We start from the raw sequence: 21,455 nt of genomic DNA on the forward strand, positions 1-21,455 counted from the left end.
AAGCCATGTCCAAATGACTTGGTCAGCTAGCCAAATAATGCTAGAACATAAATTATAAACTAATGAATATATTCTCTATTCTCAGGAATCCTCTACTTTTTATATTCGGATCATATAGATAATGAGATCAACATATATGAATCAGAATAAGTGATTAATAAACCAACACAAATCCACAATACAACGAAAGTCACCTTCCTGATCTTAAAATGACCTTGCATTCTGCCACCAACTAGCATTTTCTATTAATTAATTTAACAAGAGTTCTCTCTTGTTTATTTAAACTGCATGACTCCATTCCATTAGGCCTGCACAAAATTTAATTTGAATATTATTAAATGCAGGCCTGCTAATGGTGATGGAGTAGTTGATGGCCACCATTTCCAAATCTTATATTAAGTCGTAGAGATGGAAATCGTGCTATAAATATATATATATATAGTTAGTCACATTAGCAATTATAATTCAATGGTGCTCACAGGACCAGAAAGTCAGGGATTAGTGAATATGAGACAGAGGAGGAATCCTTACAGATGAGGACTAACGAAAACATGTTAGTGAATAGAAGCTTGAGTCAAAAGTACAGTCCCAAGTCTTTCGAGGAACTGGTTGGGCAGAGCATTATTGCTCAAGCTCTTTCCAGTGCAATTAACAAAGATAAGATTGCACCCTCTTATCTTTTTCATGGGCCCAGAGGTACAGGGAAGACATCTGCTGCAAGAATATTTGGTTTTTCTTTGAATTGCATGGCTGATTGCAATGCAAAGCCCTGTGGAAATTGCAACGGGGGAAAGAATAAGAATAAAGAATAAGAAAGCTTTCGCCAACAGAGAACGAGAATGCCGAGGAGCCCTGAAATGAGTGACCACAAAGTAGAGCGATCAAGTGAAGAACTGGTGTGAACTGGTGTGAATATTCGGCTCACTGTGTACCATGGGTTTTCTGTCACCTTCTTCACCGCCGAATGGATGGACGGCTCTCCTCACCACACCCTGCCATCTTCGTCAAGGGACATGATCCGCTTCATAGAGCTCCCTGATGTTCAGATCGAAGGGGATCGAGGCGCCTCAGATTGCTGTCCTCTCTCATCCATCCACAGACGCTTGGCCTCTCTTCGGTGACGCTTGGTTTCTAAAAAGGCCGATGATCTAATGGTTGGAGTTTATTCCATCGTCTAACAATCGATCTAAGGGCCCATAACCAGACACCGCGGCACGGAGGGGAGTTCCTCTCAGAGGGAACGCCTTACGGCGTAATTACGGTATTCCAACCACTATTTTCTGCCATTTTGGCTCCGAAAAATGACATTTCCTAAATTTAAGATCAATTTTCTTTCCTGATTAAAAAATTGAATGATATAAATCAAGTACATTGTTGTAATAATTATTTGCCATTGGTATAAATTTAAATAGTCTAAAAGGTTTGGAGACTAATTGAATCCTATGAACTTGGAGTTTGACTATTAAAGATAACACATGAATGAACTGCCAATGAACTGTGTTCAGAATCTTCCTTTTAACCTCTGAAAAGTAAAGAAACTTTACACTGCCAGGAAACAACACGGGTCCCAAGAGATTTCGAAATTTCCAAAAAGAATAAAATGATAACTCTATAATATGACATTTGGCTGTCAGCGACCTGAAGTTGAAAAAAAAATGTTATTTAAAATGCATTTATGTTACAAATATCCATCAAAGACGCTAAGCGAGATGAATATGCTAACATTACAGATAAAATTAACAAGATCCAACCATCCGCCAAAATGTAGAGAGACCAAAAATACAATTCGCAATATTTTAGTATATATTTCAGTTGTGCTGTAGGGATCTCCCCTCAATACATAAAGAACCAGCCCAGAGATGCTGCATAAAGCTACACTCGCTTAACAAGTTGATATTCCAGATTCTCCTGTAATGTACACTTTTGAGAAAAGCACAGCCTTTCTCTAAAATCTATATACAGCTTCTAGCCATCACAACTTGACGACATGGCTCTCTAAAACTGATAAACTGAGATCTTCTCTTGATTGTGATCGTCGACTCTGCAACCGCATTTGACCTCTGTGAGGCGTCCACAAGGGTCCAGTATCAATTTGTATTTGCCCCAAATTGCTTGGAAAACACAATCCAACTGACACAGTTGACTGGTGCTTGAGAGAATCAGCATGTTGCACACTTCCACCCGCAAGGCTTTGCGCAAGTCCAAATGGTTGCTGACACCCTGAATTTGAAGGGCTAAGTGGTATCTTTGCTCTTCCATCCCCTGAAAATAATGAAGAAAAATAATTCCAGTTACATTACAGAATATGATGCTTGGGAAAACACAGACAGAAATCATATACAATTTGCAACATCATGATTCATAACTGTTTTAATTTCATTTCAAGGAAGAATAAACAACATTATTAGAATGACATGACAAATGAATTTGGAAGGTTTCCTGTGATGAGATCAATAAAGTAGATACAAAATCCTTCTTGTAAAGTAAAACTAAACAATAGAAATCTTAATGGCGACCACATGAATTTCTATCCCATCCAATCAGGATTAGTAGACTGAGCATGTTATTAAAAGAAGCAAAGCTTCTCCCCCGAACCACTTATAGGGAAGGCAGTTTCACAACACATGAGACAGAATAAAATGGGGGAAACTAGTTGAAGGATCAAAGCACCAAAGACAATAGAAACAGATCTACAAACTGTAGTCCTGGACTTAAATTTCAGTTCAATGATAATACATGAGAAGAGTAGAACATGCAGCCTACCTCCTACAATGGATGTCAGCCCATCCCCTAGAATTGCCTTATTTGATCCTTTTTTAGTTTTTTATAGTAGCTTCAACCACACCAGTTAGCAATTCTGGAAATGAGTTCAAACAACTTTAGGAAAATGGAAAAGAAGAGATGAAATTCCTCATTGTAAATAAATGTCAGTTGCATCAGAACCAAGCCCATAAAAAAAGAAAACCAATCAGATCCAAAACGTATCCATGTTTACAGTATGTGTAAACAAAGCTAAAGCTTTTGGAGAGATGCAAAAGTGGTGAACTTCTATTCGATCCTTGCTAATTCTGTCCATGATATGAACAACTTCCCCATATAACTCCGTTTGTCAAGAATAACTTAGAGCAATGCCTTTGGAGAAAAAAGGAAATGATAAGCAAATAATGAGCATGTAAGAGGTTGGGGAAAGTTAAGCCTAGATCACACGGGAAACACATTCAACTTGAGTTTGTCACCATGTTGATGGTTATCCCCTGGATTAACTACCTACGAAGGTGCACTGTCTTCGATATCTCTTGCATGTAAAATTTTCCCTCAATTTCCAGGATCGAAGAAGTATGCATTGTATTAAATTATAACCAAAATTGGAATCAAACTATTCTAATGTTAAAAACTTCTTCTGAATGTCACTCATCAGAAAAGGAATGCATTGCCATGGATCAGTGGCCAATGAAGAGGAGCATAAAAAAAATAGTGACAAGCATGATCTGCAATGTTACAATTGATGTTATAGCTCAGATCTTTTTGACACATTTCACAAGCAGGGAACAAGGAAAGAATCCTGAGCATATGACCAGAAACAAGGGTCAACTAAGATGCCCTAAGGCACATGCCAAGAAACGTGTTGGTGTGAAAACAGAACTAGAGAGGACGCTCCTTTGTGACCAGATGCTGAAAAGAGTCATGGCTATGCAGGTTAGCCCAGTAGCAAATTTAGGCACTATGGATCTGGTCTTGAATAGAAAAAACGAAATAACTAATTGCTAGATTCCTGTTTGCATATTAAATACAAGGGGTGAAAAACATATCATTAATAATTTCTCAGTACTACAAGGTACCTCCAGGGAAATACACTTGCTGTTTCTTCAATTTGGTCGCTTCTTTAACATAGTTACGACACATACTAATGACCACACAACATTTCAAATTCGAGTTAGCCTCTTTTCCTAAATGACTATCTCGTCCATAGAAAAGATCGGCTCTATAAACTCTATTATAAGGTTTATTAAGGAACACACACATGGTATGACTTCTACATTTGAGAAATATATGTGTTTTATAATTAAACAAGCTTTGGGAAGTATCCTGTGTACAGTGTTAAATCTTTTATATTTGCTTTAAGGAAGGCATGCTTTTTGAAATTCATGGAATCTCCAAATGTTTCATTGTCCACTTTGACTGTTTGACATAATCCAACAACGTCAACGATATCATGTAGAATGTCATCGAGTATCCCATTCTTCATATCCACAGTTCTTGACTCACGCAAATGGTGCATCAAAGGCACTTGGTTTCATCCTTGTGAACAAAGCATCCAGGAAGGGAGGCACCTCAGCTCACTTGGAATCCCAGAAACCTGATTATGAGGAAACATTAGATGCAGCCACAATGCCACATTATAATATACCCATTTTCCACACAATACTGCCATAGGTGTTCCCAATCATCTGAAACACTTCATAGACTTTAAACCTGTTCTGCATTTAATTGTGTAGTAATCACAAAAATGAAAAATGTGGAACAGCAATAGCCAAACATATCAAGAGCCCATGAGCTTTTAGTCTTGAACAGCTCATGACCTGAGGATGCCTCTTCTGTGGTTTTACCCTTGTTGAGATTAGTGGAACATGAGAAAATTAATTGACATCCTCAACGGGAGTGAGCTGACTTTATTCCACATACTACAGGTTCACATGTACAGATCCTTTGTTGTGTGTTATTTTTTCATGGAACAAATCATCATCATGAGTATAGTTACAGAAATTATAAACTATTGCTAATACTCAGCTGAGCACTAGTCCAAACTAATCGTATTAATCTTCTCAAAACCTTTGGCAAACCAAAGACAACCAAGCATGGCACTCAAGCAACAAACACTTGTAAATTCAATAAGAAACTTAAGTGAAAATTTTATGCAAAAACAGGGGAATCAACATTTCTGTAACCACGGAGGTTAAAAACTTGACATAAGCATAAGATGCAGCGAAGAGTAATAAATGCATAGCCTCTGAAAGAAAAGAGAATTAAAAGGCAACATAAACACAAACATATAGAGGCAGATTGTCAAGTGAGTGAAGGAAAAGAAAAATGATCAATTAAGATTATTCAATTGGTAAAATAAGTTTTTTCTGAGTTAAGGATTCTGTGATGTGAATAACTTTGATTAATTTTTTTTGGATCCATCACACTGAGTTTTTTGAGTTGATATTTGGAGGCTTCGAGCCAGCAAGTGTTTTTTGAGTCCTGATGGTGAGCCACTCTGGCTGGATCAAAATGTCAACTCAAAAAACTCACTGTGATGGATCTGGAAGAATTTAATCAAAATGGCAAAAAAACTGTTGAAGATGAATAATTTAAAGTTTCAGTTACAGAGCTTACCAGAACGACTTGGAGAAATTCCATTACCGATGGAACAATGCAGCACCTAAAGTCCAAGTAATGCTACCAGACCCCACAACTACTTGTTGCTCCTTCAATTGCAAACCATCTCTCAGGAGTGATACTATATATGGAGCACGAAAACAATATTGTTCTATAAAAGGCTGTGGAACAACACTCCGCTCAGCATCTTGCCAAGTTTTAGTGCAGAACTCCCGACCCTTCTCTAGAACATCATTAAATGAAGCAGCAGCAGATAGATTAAAAAACTTGAACACAACAAAGAAACCTGACATAGCATAGAATTGCCCTTGAGATTGTTGCTGCTGATCACTGATAGCACAAGGATGTTGTTTGCAGTCTGTCCCTGCCCCCGAATGTGACCATTCAGAGGCATTTATGGTTGATTTCGCTAGAGCTTCACATTCTTCCCAGTTGGGCTCACCAATCAACTCAAGCCCTACTCGAGATTCTTCTTTACTTATGTCTCTTCCACCAACCAGAGGACTTCCATTCTGGAGTAAGAAAGAACACTGAGAACATGAGTATTGCTGTCTATAACCAGCATGTATGCAAGGATGATTGAGATGCAACTGACCACCAGAGAATTTCCCACTGTCAGTTTTTAAATTTTTTCTGAGTAGAAGTACAACGGACTTTTCAAAGGCATCATTTAGGCCATAACCTGTAAGAGAATATGCATTTAGATGGCGTTCCATTGTTCCAATGGTCAGATTCAAGCCATATTTAGATTCAAATGTCACCTGTAATGAGGAACCCCCTAAGTCAAGTGCACCAAACGTCTCCAGAATCGGCATATTCTGCAATCTACCCATCATATAATTAAGAGCTACCCATCCATAGTAAGCCTCTTCTACCCCAGTAATTATCCTAACCCAGTTTCTTGGCACAAGCATGGAGATTCTTCTAGAATTGACCATGTTGTCCAGGATTTCTGAATCTGAACTTGGCATCCTGCGAACCCTGCTGTGGCCAAAAGGAAAAGTGGCATTTTTATGAGCATGAGTGTTGCTTTTCAGCCCACTGAGCAGTGGTTCCATGGCTGACCAACCCTGATTCATTGTGTAAAAGTTTATCAAAACCAGGTTTCAGTTTCCATGCGATGATAAGCTCGACCATTCTGTTGCCTTGACTTGCCATCAGTACCTTCAGGAAATGGGCGCAGCACCATTGGAAGACTCCCTTGATGCTTGCCATCATTCCGCACCCACTCAAACACATAAACTCGGGTACCAATGCTCCCACAGTCCAAAACTAAGAAAAATGTGATGCCTCTGTACTCCGATAAGATTTTTAACCAACCAAATCCCGCAATGATCAGAATTAAAAGCATTAAGAGAATAAAAACCCAACAACCATATTTAACCATATGTTTTCTCAATGGTGTTGAAGGTAGGCCCTTCTCCTTTAAAAGCTAGTGCCTCCTCCTGTGCCCTCCCTTATCGATGAAGGTTTTGTTCGAAGAATACCAGCACCGCTCAGTGCTAAATCCCATCTTCATGAACCAACCTTGAAGTATGTATTGAGAAGTCTTGGAGAGACGATGAAAGCCGCAGGCCACCTGTCTTTCAAACCTGCCCATGCAGACCTGAAGGGTGAAGCTAAGGGCGGCAATGCAGAAGATGAAACAGAAGAGCCAGAAGCTGATTAGATGCAGAGAAATGACTCGCCGATGATCTAATGGTTGGAGTTTATTTCATCGTCTAACAATCGATCTAAGGGCCCATAACTAGACTACCGCGGCACGGAGGGGAGTTCCTCTCAGAGGGAACGCCTTACGGCGTAAATATACATTTCTAGCAAAGTCAAATTCACATTTTTGAGTTATACTTATTTATATAAAAAATTATATTGTTTATTAAAATCAATTTGATAATTTCTTTTTATGTTTAATTAAATTTTTACAATACTTGTTGAAAGCAGGTTATATTGTTTTTTATTTTAGTAAAAAAGACCTAACTTTCAATTAGTTGTGAAATTTCTAAATAGATTTTATAAAGTTCATTAAAGTTTTTAAAAAATGAATATTTAACTAAATATTTTGAAAGTCAAAAATAAAATTTGATTTTTCTTTTAAATTTGAATTTCTATTTTCTGATTGGTTCATTTACATGAAATGACTAATTTTATGGTGTTTAAAAGTGAACCATCGTAACAAAAAAAAAATATTTAAAAAAATTACATTAAAAAAATCTTATATGCAACGAAGTGTGATAACATTTAATAAAGGGTACAACTATCAAATCTAAATATTTATGAAAATGAGTTTTCATTGTATGAAGTACCAAACCGAGTGTCATAACATTTAATAAAGACTACACCAATCAAATCTATTTTAATATTTATTTTTACTATATACTTTACTAATAAAAATGTAGAGTAGGTCCCTTATTAGAGTAAGGCACTTATTAGAGTACGTGAGTGGTAGGCAGGTTAAGAATGTTGGTCTCCCTTTGATGGCAGCTCATAGGAATAAGCCTAATTTAGCAGGTGGGAAGTCAATAATGACGAATAACGCCTATGGTGATCTAATTATGTTACTCTATTGGGATTGCCTCCTAAGTCTGATGAATAAAGATAAACATCTCCATTTGGCATGTTTGATACGTAAAAAATCCAGTGGGTAGGCTTCTATATAGATTAAGGAACTTACACCAATATAATGTCTACAAAGCTCTTTTTTATAGAGCAGACACCATATATTATATTATATTATATTATTTTTAATTTGTCAATTTTTAATTTTTTAATTAATAATTGGATAATGAATTTAACATAAAATAAATAACAACATGTTTTATATTTACAATATTCATTTAAATTAATTTATTTGTGTAAACCATTTAGATTTATTTTTAAATATAATTCATTTATAATTAATTTGCTTATACAGTTTTTAATTTATTTATTTTCTATGTTTTTTATATGAAAAATATTGATGTTGCATTTTAAAATTTATATATTTTTTCTAATATATTTTTGTACATAATAATAATAATAATAACAATAATTTAATTTTAAAAGATATAAATATGATACTATATGTAAGGCTATCTTAAGTTGGGGTTTATGATTACTATATAGCATACTTTATATATACATGGTTTTGGATGTTTTTAACTATATAAACATTTAAATTAATCTAAAGTATTTATCAATTACTTTTAGATTTTAAGCACCTATTAAGCACATATTACACTTGTTTCTGTAATATTATATTTATTAATGACTTTTGTGGTAAATACAAATGAAGCCTTCTGTGTATATCAACCACATTTAATTAATTAAATGTGGGTGTGCTAGTCATTATTTGTCATACATGCAGGTTATATTGTTTTTGCTTTTAGTAAAAGAGCTTTGACTTTCAATTAGTTTTGAAATTTCTAAATAGATTTTATAAAGTTCATTAAAGTTTTGAAAAAAATAAATATTAAACTAAATATTTTGAAAATCAAAAACAAAGTTTGAAATTTTTTAAAATTGAATTTCTATTTTCCAATCGCCTAGTCTAACGAGGCGGGGGAGTTGCCTGGAAATTTATGGAAATTCTAGTCATATTTAGAGAAAATCCGGAAATTTGAAGTCCAGGCAATTCCTCCGCCTTGTTAGACAACTCCTTTTCTGATTGGTTCATTTACATGCAATGACTAGTTTCATGGTGTTTAAAATTGAATTGTGAGAAAAAACATATATATATATATATATATATGCAACCAATTGTCATAACATTTAATAAAGACTATACATCAAATCTAAATATTTATGAAAATTAATTGTCATTGTATGTGTTAGTGCCAGTCTTGTATGCCTGTCACCTGGATCAAATGTGCTTTTACTAGGCTTGTCAGGGCTTTCAAAATCAAATTTTGTCATGTCACTAGGTTTACACAGTTAAATTTGATCACTGTTTGGTCGGTCTAGGAGTAAGTTCAGTCTTTTGAGAATTCACTCATGTTGGTCACCTATCACATTTCTATGAAGGTGTCATAATAAAGGCAAGACAATCATCATCATCATTTCATTCAGTTTCAGGTCCTCCATTAGGTCATTCGGGTTTTCGAGGTCCACTATTATCATGTATAAATCCAACAGCTAATAGAGCATGACAAGCTTCTCTTTGACATTGATTTGTTGAGTTCTCACACATTCATCATGTTCTCAGTTTGAAAATCTCCAGAAGAAGAAATTACAGTGCTCAGGAAAGTGAAAAGACAGCTCAGGTTTCAGCATTAAAGGTGACTCTGTTTTCAAAAGTGAAAAAATTCAGTTTTTCAAAGGTTTGTGGGTCCCATTTCTTTTTAAAAGGAGAAATAAATTTGCCTATATAAATTCAAAAGCCCCAAACTTGTCTTGTTTACCTCTCCTTCACTCTTGTTTATCGAGCTCTCCTACCCAAAAGAGAGAAAAACTCGTTTCCATAGGCAAAACTAGCAAAAATCTCAAGGCGTTACACTCAGGAAGACTGTACTGCGCTTGGAGGCTTGGCGTTACGCTCAGGGACACTGCGCTGCGCTTGGATGTCGTGCTCAGGCTAACTACGCTGCGCTCAGGCCAGAGTGTCCAGAAAACACCCAAATCTCTCCCAAAATCGATTTTTAAGCTTGTTAACCTGATTTCATTGCTTCCTAAGCCAAGCAACAAGTAACTACATCATTGCACTTCCTTATTTGTTTTTCAAAATCATCTCATGCCAATGAATTTTCTAATTAGGGTTTTGTAGTGAATTTTTCATGAAAATTGATAGGTTGATGATGACCATTTTCATTTCTTGGTTTTTAAACATGTAAAATGTTTCCCTACACCTATATACATGTTTGATAAGCTATTTAAACCACTCAATCAACCTCAAAACAAAAATTTACCTCTCTAAAAGTGAAACCCTAGTTCATTCGTAGGGGTTTTGGGCACTTTTACTAAAAACTATGTTTTTTCCTGCTTACAAGCATATCATTCCTCCATTGCTTTTCCACTCATTTTCATCAACTCTTTATAGTTCATTTCCACCTCCTTCAAGCCTCCTTTACCATTTTATTAAATTCCACCTTCCCATCATTCCATTTTCCACTCATACTTCACAGCTTTTCTCATTTTCCTGCTGCTATGGTTTTTGTCATCATGTAAGCAGAATCTTCACCAAAGAGGAAGAGACATCACAAGGGAGGGAAAATCCTTAGATATGAGCCATAAAATTGCAGTTAAATCAACTCATATCCCTTTATCAAACAATTTCTTGGATTTCTGCAAAAGGGTGAGTGAAGTGGGTTTTAATGAGAACTTGACAAATTCGATGGGAACTCAGTTGAAGGGCGAAAGTGTTGTTGTTGGTGGTGTTGAATTCACTTTTTCAGTGGCCTCCATTTCACTTGTTACAGGGCTACTAGACAATGGTGAATGTTGGCTCAAGGGGATGAGCCTAGATCTTGAGTATTATAGACCCTTCTTGAAAGCACCATACAGGGAAAAACATGCTCATGTTATGCCTTTCAGGTACTTATTGGAGAAGTATTCCCCCTTGATGAAGATTGTCATGAAGTTATTTACATGTGAAGGAAGATTCTCCAGATTGTATGCTTATCATATTCGCCTCCTATTGGACTTAACCTGTCAGAAGCCACTCAATATGTGCAACTACCTATGCAGGAGCATTGCCAAAATGTCAGAGAGGATTTAGATGAAGAACAAGGAGCACTACCCTAGCCTTTTTTCATCATAGTTTGATCAAGACTATGGTCCCTCATTGTTGTAGGGAAAAGTATCCGACTCGGATGACCCTATCCCACTCTAAGGGTGATAGTACCTCAGCAACAACTGTAAAGAAAACTACTTAAGGTTTACTTCTTTATGAAAGCAAAAGAGAGTGGATAAATGCACTAACCGTTGCCTTGCGCTTAATGTCGAATCCAAACTCTTCTCTATGGCCGCTTGCTCCCAGCTCTTTTCTCTTTTGCCGGCCCAGCTACAATGAGATCCTGCAAAATGACAAAGAAGGAGACTACCAGAGGCATGCAATCATAACTGATTCACGGATTAGCATAAACCAAATATACAATTATCACAAAACATCATTGGAACAAATGCATATAGAAGAACCTCAATAGCTTTTATTAATGAAGAAGTAAAGGTTCTGAGAGTGTTACAACCATTGAAGGTCCTAATCCAGCAACACCTCCCAGCAGAAAGAATTTCTCCTCTTCACCTCCCTCAAGCAATCACCCAATAGCTCTATAGTGAAACCAACAGCATAGCATTACTTTGCACAAAATTCCAGCCTCATGAGCTCATAGGAGAGAGCTCAATATATAGATGAATTGAGAAAGGATGAGTCAGCTTGCAACTGATGTGTAGCTGCCTTGTGTCCTCTCTCTCTTTAGTTAATCTTTAGTTGATCTTCAGTTCTTGAGTCCACTTGGAGAACCTTGCTTCCACTTGGAGAAACAGAGCCTCTGACTCATCACAAGGCGAAATCCCTGATCCAAGTGTCATTTTTGGAACAATGACTCAGTGTGCCACTTGTCCCATCTCGCTCAGCGCAGGTGGCCTTTGTTCCACTTGCTTTGCAACGCAGGTACACCATGGAGGAGTTGTGTTTCAGCGCAGAAGCCTAGTGGAGCACCTGCTTTGATTTCAGGATTGCTTGTTTTTGAGTGTTTTCAGGTGGAGAACTGATCTGAGAGCTGTTGGTTTGCTGACCTTGTTCCTCTAGGGGTAGGAACATCATGTTTAGGGAACTTTGGATCCCTTGGATTATTGACAATTCATGCCTGTTGCTGTAAGGCACAAAATTGTCTATAACAGATGCCCCCTAAAGTATGAGGTCGTTTATCGGGTGAAATGCTTTATTGAGAGGATCCGAAGTTTATTCAATCTGCTGAGAAGTGTCCTGTAATAAGATACAATACAATACATTATTTTTCATACATTTTCATGATCTAGCTGAGGCGGGCATTCCCATGCTCAGCTTTATAAATACATTTTCATACATAGAACAAACGATCGTCTGATTGTAGACTGATAATTCTCTGCTGAAATTATCATCCTTTGAGAAGGATGATCATCTGCTGTAATGATGTACATATCAAATGTCTTTATGTCCTGAATATATATCGCAGCCCGGATGGATGAAACTAGATCCGGGGTCTTCAATCTCTTCCGATCTTCACTCGATGTACAAGTCGATCCATGTGAGAATTTCTTGAAGTCGAACATGGAAAGACATCGCTTGATTACCGGTCAATGATGTAAACCGTTAACAAGCGCGAGAGGAATCACCGATAAGGATGATGACCCTCAAGGTACGACAGTACAATTCACATGGTGGGAATAAAGGACTTGGCGTCGACCACCATGCAAAATCTTCTGGTCGAAGGTCATTGATGTATACCTGTCGCCGGAAGTGAGAAACTTGCCATTGAGGCATGCAAGCTTCAAAGTAATGAAGGGGTTGTTCCTAGATCAACTCCTTGGATAATGAGCTGATGTCGACAAGGAGCGATCCCTCAAAGGAGGGCCTTAATGAATCCCACATCAGTGACACGGAACGGAGCTAGTGATTGTGATGAGGTGAAAACAAACTGTGATGTATGATTCAGGGTGGCGGCCATGAAGTGGATGAAGGATAATGTATGGCAGTGGATGGGACACGGTTGACTCTTTGCAGAACCACATCTCTTGAACATATAACGACACTGATGTGATGGATTGGTAGCATTACCCCAATTGTGGATGGTGTGGCGAGGACCATGGTTATGAGACCGGTGAATGAAACAACCCAACCCGATGTGATACGGAGGACAAAGTGTCATGTTCAAGAGCGACTTGCTACCATTAATGCTGTGAGGTTCTCCCAATTTTTCCCCAGTCATTGCTGACCAGTACCTCTTTATTTTTGTCAAGCTTGAGGAGGATAACATATGCTTGTTCTATAACCTGCCCTTCGGGCAAGCCCATCGCTATGTTTTAACGAGCCTAGCGATAGGGAAACTCGTTCTCGTCTAAAGACAAGTTTGTCGCTATTTAATCATTTTAACGAGTCTAACGACAAGGAAAACTCGGTCCTTTTCATTTTTAGAGAGTCTGAAAAGGTACGGAAAGTTAACTCCAAAATTCCTTTTTCGTCATCTAATCCCTTAAGTCCGAAAAAGTATAAAACAATACAAAAGGGATGAATTTTCGATTTCTTTAACGAGCCGAACAAAACAAGCGCTCGATCTTTTTGTGAAATAATCCCTCAGGTCCAAAAAGATTAAAATCTAGAGGAGGGATAGCTCTTCCGGTCCTTTTAACGAGCTGGAAGCCAAAACTCGGCAAACTTTTCATATTTTACGAGTCAGTGAAAAGAGCTCAAAGAAGACTCGTCTTTTGAGGAACGAGTGATAAACAAGGATAGCAGCAGATTCCAGGTACAGGTTGGAATTTTCCAATCACGGCAGTGTCACAAGGATGGCTAAGTGAAATCACTCTTCGCAGCTGTTCCTCAAAATGGGTAAACAAACATATGGAGATGAACGATTGGCCAAATGAACGGATGGAGGTGATGGCATATAAACACGACCAAGGGCTTTTAATATGGCTATCAACGGTTACATTTCTCAAGGTTATTTACCGGTTCATTTTTTCTGGATGAGCTTGAACTGTAGGGAAAGATTGCTCACAATTTATGTTTATTTTTTAACGAGCATGAACTCCGTACAAAAAGTGCTCGAATTCTTGCGTTTATTTTTTAACGAGCATGAACATTTCTAAAACTGCTCGAATTACCAGTCTTAATACAAGGAATGCCTTAGGTGAGGTAATCTTATTTAAGGAGCGATACCTCACTAATTACTCCAATTTGGCAGGTTTTAACTTTTGCCCTTCATCCTTTCTTTATGCAAGCTGGAAACGGCTAATCCTACGAGTTTAACGGGTTAGACCTACAGGTTTAAAGGGAGGACCTAAAAATTTAAAAAATAAATAGTCGTCCCGTGCTTGCACTCCAAAAGGATTGCATGCCCCCAGGTATAAAGTATAATTTCAAGGCTGCCCCTCCCCTGTCCCACCTCTGTTTTTCTAATTGTCGTCTTGCTATATTTTTAACGATACTTGTCTTCTCGTTATTTTTCGGTGCCGACGGTACTTGTCTTCCCATCAGTTCACTTTTTGATTTTGCAAGATCGCAACAGATAAAACATTGGTGTTACGGAGGGAGGCCCTCTTACTTATTATCCGAAAAATGGTTTTGTTTGCTGCCGCAGACTAAACTCTCTTTTCGGCGGTGTCTATCATTAGGTTGCTAAGGATGGTGACTACTTGTTTCAGCAATTTCATCTCTTTCTTTGGAGACTGCCCCTACTTATCCTTCAAAACATATTGTTTTAATGGGTGAGGCTTGACATTCAAATATGGTGGCTACTTGCTGCCACAAATGGATCTCCTCCTTAGGAGAGCCTACTTTTTTAGACAAAGGGAGACGATCCTTTTCGCTCACATAACTTTGACAAAAGAATTTTATCCTAGAACAACCCTCTCTTCCTTTTTCGGACGGGGTACGGACTAGTCCATTCTTCTGCGGAAATTAACTTTATACCCAAGGTTTTCTCTGCCCAAGGCAGGCCAGGGTGCATGCCCCCTGGGTCCCAGTTCTTTCTTTCCGAATCACTCGCATTCATCGGGAAGTAGAACCGGGGGTGGTGGCATTCCTTGAGTGAATAAACCGTTAAGGGATGGTATTTGACTATTTGCGATGCGTGATCCTGGAAATGAAAGTTGGTCTACGAGCTTGACCATTCTTCCTTCGTGCGGAAAACACATGACTCTAAAGAGCGAGGACACTATTGCCTCCATGCAATATATATAGTCTCGTCCAAGGAGTAAGTTATAAACCAAGGGTCCCTGGACGACCATGATGTTCATATGAACTGTCTTCCCTTTCAATGTAACTGGAACATTGGGAAGAATCCCTAACGGGTGACTGGTTCCTTTATCAAAACCTGATAGATTTCTTATCTCAGGTAAAAGCGCCGGGCAACCCAGTGCTTTCCAAGCAATAGAGGAAAGGATACTCACAGATACCCCTTCATCAATGATAGTTCCAGCCATCACCATTCTGTAGATTTGGACTATGATTCTGAATGGGATACTGGCTGGTAACCGGGGTCTGCCTAGTTGATTCCAATCAAAGGATACAACTAGGTTGCTTGGTGGTGGGACCGAATATACGGCCGGATACGACCCTGACGATGTTCCTTCCTGCGATAAAGGAATGGGCGCATTGCCCTGATGCTCATCAGAGTCTGTGTTGATGAAAAGAATATGGACGGTGTCATCCTTATCCTCTTCAGTGAGAGTGTCATTTGAAGATGAATCTTCAATGACGGTGTCATTTGAGGATGAAACCTCTGAAGGAAGAACCGGGTCAACTGCCGTTTCGACCTTTAGACTTTCGTCTGGTCTGGATTCAGCAGGTTCATTCTCAATGACCGACACTTCAGCTGACCACTTGAGCGGGCCAGCTGGATTTTCAACTATCGAGGGATTAGGCACGAGTTTTTGGTATCCAGGAGGAAGTCGTAACGGTGATACCGGACGATCTTCCAAAACTCTCTTCGCCTCATCTAAGAATGGACATCGGTGGATGGCGTGATCGCCTTCACAAAACATACAGGGTGATCTTGGTCTCCCTCTTCGTCCTTCACTCTCGCTAGTTGACGGACTGCAATCAACATGACTACCAGAGGTTGATGCTACCGGATTGTGCAACCTTGGGGACCAGTCCCTTAGTATCCGGGGAATACAAGGACAATCACGATGGAAGTGGGCCCCTTTGCAAATGACACATGGCGATTTAGGCCCGGTCGGTGCAGTGTGTGGGTTTTTGTCAGCTGTCTTTTGCTTGCCCCCAGTCGCCTTCGCCATAGGCCCCTTCTGCTTCTTTTCTCTCTTCTTCTTTTCTTTCTTCTCCATGGGAGGCTGACTTTTGCCGACTCTACCTTGTGAAGATGAAGGATCAGAGGGAGAATTATAAGAAGTGGAAGGCTGGTGGGTAGTTCTAGACTGATCTGACTGTTGATTCGACTGCTCAGGATTAGCGGCGATCTGAACTACATTAGTTGAAAAGAGCCATACAGGTAGGCCAATAGTCAATCCTGGAAGTGACAATGTGGCCATATGAGGCGCACCAACATCTCCCCAAGAGGAGAAGGGATTTGGACTTCCACCAAGGTTACTTCCTTGGTTGGTGGGCTCCATACTTTTCAACTGAAAGATCAACGTGGGAATAACAGGTGATTATGTTCCGTTTAAAATAAGTTTTATTAACGACACTTTTAGACACAAACTTGCTTTTTCATGTTTTAAGAGTCGAGAAAAAGCTAAAGATGACTCTAGTCGCCTTCGATGTTTTAACGAGCCCGAAGTGACAAATGCTCGGATGGACTTTTTCAGTTATAGAGTTTGAAAAAGGCCAAAGAAACTTCTCTGGAGTTCTAGGCAGAGGGTGTGCCAAACTTTTCGCGAAACCACAGAATACGTTTTACGGTACGGGTGGTCGATCTTCGTGAATGCTGTGTTCACTGCATCGCGATCAGTAGGGCGGCCGACACGGCTTCCTAAGGATAAAGGATAATTGCCTATAGGGGTCTCCCAATATATACGCGACGGTACGTGGGAGCACAAGTCCGTATTAGTGCCACCGACTCTCAGGAGGAATCACCCACCTTCGTAGAGATCGACAGTCACTATGTTTAACGACGCCGGAACACGTCTCTACCTAGACCTCTATGTGTTTGCGTTATGTTACAAAGCGTTGTTATGTAAATTGGATTTATTTTAATGTTGATCTTGCTTAGCAGTTTGCCTTTAAGGATCACCACGAGATGTATGTAACAAATTCCTGAATGCAGTCTAAGATGAGAAGCAAACTTTTCAATCTTTCAACTTTGAAAACCTTAACTACTGAGGGAAAAGAAAGGCAAATCTTTTCACACGGATCATAGAGCACACACTAAATGAAAATTTTTCCTAAATCGTCAAGCAAACAGTCAAATGCAAAATGCACAATGCATGTATTTTCTTTTCCCTTTCTTAATGTAGATGGGTTACAAAAAGAAAGTTGTTATATAACTTTGATTTCGATTTAAAGTGAAAACAAACAAGCTTGTCCAAAATCAAAAGACACCTTAAGATTTACTTGCTTAATCACTGGAAATGCATGAAATCAAACCATAATGACGAAAGTAAAATGACTAATCAGCTATGGACAACAAACAAGCTAACTCTTTAGACCAACAAAATGCCTAACACAGGTTCAGATCTAAGAGGCCAAAAGCAAGACTAGTTTACTCTTCGTTATGGGAAATTGTAAATGAGTAAGAAATACAAAGAACAAGTACAATTTCGTTATATAACAGAGGCGGAATGATGGCAAGTAAGGTTGGTTTCAGAACAGGTACAAGACTGGCAACTGGCTGCCAAATCTATAGTGAAAACAGGCAAGAGAAAAGGAAGAAACCCCAACAGCACTAGGCAAAATTGGGCCAACGCAGGTGCTGCACAGCCAGTCTGGCTCTCAGCGCAGGTAGCCCCTTCAAGACCTGCGTTGCAAAGCAGGTAGCCTGTGTACTACCTGCTTTGGAAAACGAAAGTTGCGTTTTCACAGTTTCCGGGTCATAATTTTCTAAAAAATGCACAGTGTTTGCTCAAATCAGAAGCAATCAGTCAAGCACACTCAAAGGGATGATTAGGAGGATGAAAAGCTATCACTAAGAGCTTACAAGGATCCTTGTAGATCATCTCTTCAAATCATGAACATGCTCAGAAATGAGCTAGAGTAGCTGCCCTCTACTTCGCTTTTGATATAGTCAAAAGCTTTTCGATTTGGTACTCTTTTGTTCAGGAAATGAATAGCAAAATACTACAAACAATCAAACAGATACGATCCCCAGCGGAGTCGCCAGTTTGTTGTAGGGAAAAGTATCCGACTCGGATGACCCTATCCCACTCTAAGGGTGATAGTACCTCAGCAACAACTGTAAAGAAAACTACTTAAGGTTTACTTCTTCATGAAAGCAAAAGAGAGTGGATAAATGCACTAACCGTTGCCTTGCGCTTAATGTCGAATCCAAACTCTTCTCTATGGCCGCTTGCTCCCAGCTCTTTGCTCTTTTGCCGGCCCAGCTACAATGAGATCCTGCAAAATGACAAAGAAGGAGACTACCAGAGGCATGCAATCATAACTGATTCACGGATTAGCATAAACCAAATATACAATTATCACAAAACATCATTGGAACAAATGCATATAGAAGAACCTCAATAGCTTTTATTAATGAAGAAGTAAAGGTTCTGAGAGTGTTACAACCATTGAAGGTCCTAATCCAACAACACCTCCCAGCAGAAAGAATTTCTCCTCTTCACCTCCCTCAAGCAATCACCCAATAGCTCTATAGTGAAACCAACAGCATAGCATTACTTTGCACAAAATTCCAGCCTCATGAGCTCATAGGAGAGAGCTCAATATATAGATGAATTGAGAAAGGATGAGTCAGCTTGCAACTGATGTGTAGCTGCCTTGTGTCCTCTCTCTCTTCAGTTAATCTTTAGTTGATCTTCAATTCTTGAGTCCACTTGGAGAACCTTGCTTCCACTTGGAGAAACAGAGCCTCTGACTCATCACAAGGCGAAATCCCTGATCCAAGTGTCATTTTTGGAACAATGACTGAGTGTGCCACTTGTCCCATCTCGCTCAGCGCAGGTGGCCTTTGTTCCACTTGCTTTGCAACGCAGGTACACCATGGAGGAGTTGTGTTTCAGCGCAGAAGCCTAGTGGAGCACCTGCTTTGATTTCAGGATTGCTTGTTTTTGAGTGTTTTCAGGTGGAGAACTGATCTGAGAGCTATTGGTTTGCTGACCTTGTTCCTCTAGGGGTAGGAACATCATGTTTAGGGAACTTTGGATCCCTTGGATTATTGACAATTCATGCCTGTTGCTGTAAGGCACAAAATTGTCTATAACACTCATAAACTTGCAGAGAAAGGTATGACTTGGGAAATGTTTTTGGAAACAGCCCTAAAACGGCATGAAGCCAATGTAGCAGCTGAACCCTCTAGCATGCCAACACATCAAATGGAAGTGGGGTCCTCTAGCAAATCAGTTGAAAGAAAAAAGCACCTAAGCCTGAGGTGACTAGAATGTACAAGAGAGGGAAGAGGCCTGTGTTTTCTTCTCATGGTGAGAAAGGAGCCAAGCCTTCTACATCAACAAAGCAAGGATCAACAGCACGGGATAAAGACATGGTTAAACATGAATTTGAGCTGATTGATTTAGAGGCAAAGGATCAAACTTCAAGCATGCAACAGATGATCAGAGATAAAGACTATTAGATCAAAGATCTCACAGTAAACATGGAGAGAGCAAGGTATATCATTTCGTTCCTTGAACAAGATAATAGTCTGCTTAAAGCAAAGAAATTGATCATGGAAAAAGAGAAAACAAAATTATTACAGAAAGTTAGCAAGGGCAATGCAGTCATTGAGTCAAGTGAGTCTAAAGGAAAAGAAGGGAAGGGTAAGAGGAAAAGGCTAAGAATAAAGGGCATAAAGAAGGAATTGCAAGAGGAAGAAGAACATATTTTGCTAAATGAAGAGGTAGACCTAGAGGACAAAATTGCTCTAGAGGTCAATCAAGACAAGGAATATTGGCTCAACAAGGTGAATGATCATTTGGAGAAGCTTCTATAGAAGGAAAACATAGACAATTAGCTGCTTAGGCATATGGCGCACCACTACCAGGCTCAAAACATGATCTCTAATGTCAAGGTCAAGCAGCTTGAAAACAAGCTCAAACAAACCAAAAAGGACCAAAAGGATGAAGGAAACCTGGAGATGTTTGTTGAAGCATCTATGAGGTCATAACATACATAATTTTACAGTTGTTGGCCAATTTTGAGCATATTATGAGCAATTTTAGTTTTTTTGTGAATTTTGAAGCCAAATTCAGAAATTTAGCAATTCTAGGAGCCAACGCCTTGGCATTGTGCTTCTTCCTCATGCATCCATTTCAAGAAAATTCTACATTTTTGGAAAGCTCTTACCATCCTCTAAAAACACATTTTCTCATATTTTCTAGAGGTGGCTAATTTTTTGAGAAAAATGGAAAAAAGTGGCAAAAAACTAGCGTTCTAGACCCTTTTTTGACAGGCGCTGCGCTCTTGGGGCGACCTTGAGAGAATGGATTTTTTAAGGCCTTCCCATGGGTCATTTTCAAAAAATTAAATTGTTATGGGAGCTAGACTTGAAGGGCTAGTTGACCATTTTCTCAGATCTGTATTTGGACCTCAAGAAGGCACTTGAAAATCAGCTCAAAGTTGGCGTTGCACTTCTACATTTTTTGTGTTTTAAATTGTAAATTTCACTGTGTAAAATTTCTAGTTTCTAGTTTGACTTAGTCAAAGTCAAGACTCTTTATGTAATGGAACATTTTTCGAGGCTAGGTGATGTAGCATGAACAAATGTACATGATAGGTTGTTTTTGATGTTTATTAGGCCTCATAAAGGAAGGAAACTCCTAAACAAACTCTCCAATAAGTGTTTGAGTTTAACCTTCTCACTCTCACCTGTTGGTTGAGAGAATCTTGGAGTCAGTTCCTCCACCAAGGAATTCGACTCCTGAAGGTGGGCAAGTGGTCTAAGAGAGCCTATATGTATCATTTCTCTTTGAGAGAGAAGGGTTGGACTTTTTTTGGAGGAGGCTCGCATGTAATCATTTTTTTAGCTAATATAGAGATAATTGCAACTATTTTTAAGGAACTCTAGCCCAGTGAGTGATAAGCCCCAGAAATGGGTAATTATATAGGCTCATTCTGCCTCTTATTTAGACTTAATCCACCATTCTCATTAGTTTATTGCATGTTTTTAAATATATTGATGCTAATAGAGTGAATTGGGTTGGCCATTTTGCCATGTAGTCTAATGTGTGCCTTATGCAGATTTTTTTGGTCAATTTTGGACAAAGTCAAGGAATTTATGAGCAAATGGCAGCCAAAACTCGAGGAAAACAGGGAAGAGGACTTGTAGGGGGGT

The 21,455-nt window shown here is 38.9% G+C and overlaps 1 pseudogene; it reads right to left on the reverse strand.

Annotated features, from left to right (window-relative positions):
• Window positions 1-1,776: 1,776 nt before the first annotated feature.
• LOC149191967 (putative apyrase 7 pseudogene) lies at window positions 1,777-6,279 on the reverse strand (annotated as a pseudogene).
• Between the last annotated feature and the right edge of the window lie 15,176 nt (window positions 6,280-21,455).

This window comes from Pinus tabuliformis, chromosome 2_2 (genome assembly GCF_031772625.1).
Source record: "Pinus tabuliformis cultivar Carrire ecotype Pingquan chromosome 2_2, CPIR1, whole genome shotgun sequence".
Classification (NCBI taxonomy): Eukaryota; Viridiplantae; Streptophyta; class Pinopsida; order Pinales; family Pinaceae; genus Pinus; species Pinus tabuliformis.